At 30.2% G+C, this 5,082-nt stretch overlaps 1 pseudogene; it reads right to left on the bottom strand.

Moving 5' to 3' along the window:
* Positions 1–594: 594 nt before the first annotated feature.
* On the bottom strand, positions 595–3,194 carry LOC114759362 (14 kDa proline-rich protein DC2.15-like; annotated as a pseudogene).
* Between the last annotated feature and the right edge of the window lie 1,888 nt (positions 3,195–5,082).

Below are 5,082 nucleotides of genomic sequence, written 5' to 3'. Positions count from 1 at the left end.
GTAACCTTGCTAGTATTAATACTAATTAAATACTTTTTCCCCATAGCAAAATAACATTGAAAATTTTGCTCGATTAAAAAATATTACAGAAAGACCAGGAGAAACCCTATTGATACTTGGTACGACTTCTTATACATCTCATAATTTAGTATTCGTATTAATGGTTGATAATTATTTTACCAGTAAAGAAAACTCCTTTGTTTCATTTTTATTAATCTCTTCTTTTTGCCAAGAAAAATTTGAGGAACATTTAAGTTCTGGTTTTCAGATTGAACAGAAATAAAGAAGAACGGAGGACTATTCAATAACATTTCTATGTAAATTAGAACAAGAACATTGGTCCTTTATTATGCATTTAATTTCCCGGCTTCAGCTGGTTAATTTAATTATCATTTAAAAAGCAGCTTCTTTGGTGTAATCATTAATATCTTTAATAATTAAAAATAGAAAAATGAATATTTATTCATAAAAAGGGGAATCATGGATCACTGTAAACTTCTTATTGATATAATTTTATTGTCATAAGAACTATAGAGCTTGATGATGATAACGTTCTAGCGGAGATAGTGATGATACATACATGCATATAGTGAATTAAGCGCACTTAAAGCCAATGGGGACGCCTTTGCCACAGTAGTTGAGAATCAAGCTCAAGCTAACGGGAATGTTAAGGTCGTGATCATACTTGTCACTAGCACTTCAAATTAGTCACTAGTATTAACCCTATGTGGTATAGGAGCTAACTCTAGGTCAGTCTCTTGTGCAATCAAAGCTTGGTTTTAAAACAACTTTTAAGTTGAGTTACGTAATTAAAGATGAATAAAAAGTAGAAGAGAATGTTGATTTTAAATTAAGGTGAACAAGAAAGTAAAGAGAACGTAATAATAAGAGATAGTGAATAAGAAAAACTTTATTAATAAGATGAGCTTTCCAAAGATCAATGTGTGGCTATCCCGGTCTAAAAGTTAATAAGAATTGATAAAGAGAAAAGTACTAAGTCAAAATATAAACTCCAGGTGAACATGTAGGTCATAACTATTTAATTAATATTTATACCTAGAACTAGTATATAAATATCAACTAAATAATTATTTTCAGAACCACTTAGAATGTGAAATTCAATTCTGATTACAATTTGTTCCTCAAAACAAGAATATTCAAACAATATATTCTTAACAAGTAAGCCAGTGTTAAACTTAATGTATAACTACTCATGCAATCCTAAAAATAACATATTAGAATAACATGAAATAATCATGAGAGAAAAAAGGATTTATAAATAAGCTCACAAATTATAACTGAAAAAGAAATTCACATTAATAATAAAAAGAATGACATATAAGTGTTTCAAAACCTAGAACTAGGAAATCATAAAAACTTACATATGAAAGATTAAAAACTCTAGTTGCAACTCATCCAGGTTAAAGCATGGGACTCAAGCCACAACACCTCTCCTCAAGAACAAGAAGACTAGCCACTCATGTGGCTAGAACACATTATATTGATAAAGAAAGAAAACAAAAATATAAAGATGAAAGTAGAGGGATTGGACGCCTTAGTGAATGCTTCTGGGGAGTGTAGAGAGTGAGTGAAGATGTGTCCTGCTCCCTGCCCTTGGACCTCTTTTTATAGCCTTGGCTGACCCCTCCTTGCCTCCTTATGAGATAAAGATTATGATCTTTAATTTATCTTGGACTCTTGATCTTTGAATGATTTAGCCTCCTCATACCTTCCTTGATTTTCCATGATATAATCTTCATACAATTCAAATAAATCCTAGGATAATCTATTTAAATATTACATATTTTGAATAAATTATCCTATACAAATAATCTAAAATAATCACCCAGGAAACTAAAATGGTGTCATATATAAAATATGGATGGAGAAAAAAATGGAAAGAATGACATGCTCAATAGGGAGGATAGGATAAGATATGATACTAATGAAAGTAATTAAAAAAATGTCAAAAGGATTGGACGGAAGAGGGTAGGATTTTTATCTCATGACTTGGCTTGAAAAATAAGTGATCAAATTAATATTCGAATTAAGATAAAAGATGACTTAAGTTGATTTGAATTAAGGTTTACGATAATGAGAAGCTTAGTAGGCACAATGTGAGTAGAAGTAGGAAGGGTCTAAGATAATTCAAATAATTAAAAATGAAGATTTGGAGAGAAAATAAGGGGATTTAGTAGGAGTTTTGACTTATTCAAATATGAATTTAGGATGATAATTAATTTAAAGAGGATATTTTGGGATATTCTCTAACTAGATATCTCTAATTAGATATTAACAATTCCTCCTTTAATTAATTTTACAATCCCAAAATTGCCTTTCATTAATGAGGTGGCACTTCCTTTAACTTGATGAGAAAGAAAACCTTATAAAATCACTTTCCTATCCTTCATTAATGGTGAGCCACGTTTTTTAACAATAGGGCCATGAAAGAGATGCTATTTGGGCTTAAGTGGAAGTGTTATGGCCTATTTAAGAAGTATAAGTGGTAAATTAACATGTATGGGTCCTAACTATGCTGTAAATGGGCCCAAATGCATCCTTAAGACCCTGAAATCTATTAGTTTTTTAACACCTATGTTTTTTTTCCCAATCCGTTTGGGTTCCAAAGCCCACCTTCTTTCATCCATTATCACTTTGCAATAGTGTTATAGGCCCAACTTAGATTCAAAGCTCCTAATTACCTTGAAACACACAAGAAAGTAAAAATACTTTTGTGTAAATTAGTTTAACTAAGAAAACATAATAATTAGACCCATTTTAGTATTTATTTATATAATTTCTTGCTAGCTCCAATTATTGACAACTATTGCAATTAAACCCTTAAATTATAATAAAATCTTCAAAATATATATACAAATATATAATAAAATAGGAATACATCAGGCCAACACATAAAATGTCAACTTTAAAGGCAGTGCAGAGGCAGACGGCGGCTTCAAGGTCGACGAGGCCATCAATGAGGGAACAGCAAGGGATCTTTGGTGGCTTACCGAGATGAACGTTGACGAGATGCAACACATCGGCGCAGACACCAAACTTAAGGGCATCCATAGCTGCTTTCCTGGGGAAGGAGAAAATGGCGATGGTGATGGCGATGGCAGATAGGTGGAGGTTACCACCGTGAAGAAGAGGAGGTTGATGACACAAAGGACAAGGGGAGACTGGGAAGCCATACTTCGAGTTTCTATGACTTGGGTTCTTGTGATGCTTGGTGTTAGATTGGTGAGGAGTTTTGTGAGACATGATAGGGCTTTTATAGGAGAGGATACCTCACTTCTGTTTTTTTTTTTTTTTAAGTTGAGATTTTTTTTAATGTAAACGTTAAATGAATTGGATTTTCAAATTATTGTGGCGGCGACTTAAATGTTTAATGCATGTTGTTTTTCCCCCACTACATCTCTTATGTAATTAACTTGTCTAACAATGTGATATAATTGAATAAGTTTTGCACATGATGTGGATTTCTTTTTTTTTGGTAATCAAATGGACGGTTAACATTATTCGAATTTCCATTACCATCGATTTGTCTTTATTTTACGAAATCAAAAACTGTGTAAATATAAAATTTATACTTGAAAAAAAAAATAGACATTCAAAATCTTTTCATAATAAACGTAGATTTTACTGCTAAAAAGACACTTATAAATATACTTATGGTTATAAATTCCTCACATTTACAACAATATATTCCTTAACTATCAATTAAATTAAATTTTACATGAGGGCTGTGGCTTCTCACTATTGATTAAACGACATAGGTGTTTTCTTTCGTTAAACTTAAATCACTTGAATTAATGAAATGTCATTTGATATTTTTCCCTAGTTTTATTTAATACTCTTAGTTTCCACAATTTTACATAATATTCAATAGGAAGTTCGGGAACTATCGGGTTCAAAAATTGACATTTTTGTCTTCATTAATTTTAAATTACACTATATTTAATTAAGTGCGCGCATTTACAGCATTAAATAAATAAACGACATCTACATAATGATTAATGAACTCTTAGTAGTTCGGCTAAAAAAAATGAACTCTTTGTTTGACCTTAGATTTTTAGTGAATGAATAAATAAATAACAGGATGAAAAGCTAATAATAGATCACTTAAATATATAGGAGAGCAGCATAGCCTTCTTTTCAATTATGGGATCAAATTAAATTTTGGAATAAAATTAGTTAAATTATGTATTTGATCTTTTATAACCAAATACATGTTAATTGATTGATTAGACCAGTTATCGTGAGCGCCCATTGGATGAAAATTGAAATCGTCATGACAAGCTGGGACCGCAACGTGCACCGCAATGTGTGCCGAATTGTGTTTTTTTGACCTATTATGTGTTATTTCAACCTTAAAACTAATTTTAAAAAATGAGAAAATGAAAAAAAAAAAACCTCTTAAATTTCAAAATAATAGATCATTTTTGTAAGGGTTTTGATGTGTCAAAATTACCTATATATTTATCATTTTAAAATTCAACAGGTGTTTTTTGTCATTTTTTTCTTAAAAAATATTACCTTCAATCCTATATAAAATCTAATTTATGGTATAAATTACACGACAAACTAGATTTTATAATTAACACTAAAAGTAATAGAAAGGATTGTATTAGATCAGGACCCTTAAAGATCATGAAGATCATGAATTTTAATTCAAAGTATGTATCATACACAAACGTTTTGTTATACTAACTTTTAGGGCCATTCATGCAATGGGACGGGATAATTAAGGATAGGCTTGTCCCGTTAGCCAGGGACAGAATGGGACGAGACGAGACATCCTGTTTGATTTTTTTTTTTGACAAACTAATGTAATTTTGGCCTAGATCTCTTTTTTTTTTTATGTTGTAATGTTTTGTTAGAAAAATATCATGTAAAAAGCCCAATTATTTAATTAAAAAATAAAAAATAATATTGTAAAAAAAACTATCATAAAAGAAACATTGTATAATAGCTTTATGACTTGTTTTATTAAGGAAGGAGTTTTGTTGAGATAATATTGCAATTTAAAAACTGAAAATCAGTATAAAAATAAATTATCCTTAAAAAATGAATAATTTA

Source organism: Neltuma alba, unplaced genomic scaffold (genome assembly GCF_004799145.2).
Source record: "Neltuma alba isolate B1F8T4 unplaced genomic scaffold, ASM479914v2 tig00010835_pilon, whole genome shotgun sequence".
NCBI classification, from domain to species: domain Eukaryota; kingdom Viridiplantae; phylum Streptophyta; class Magnoliopsida; order Fabales; family Fabaceae; genus Neltuma; species Neltuma alba.
The sequence above is the reverse complement of the archived record's forward strand: the minus strand, read 5'-3'. Positions and strand labels throughout refer to the sequence as shown.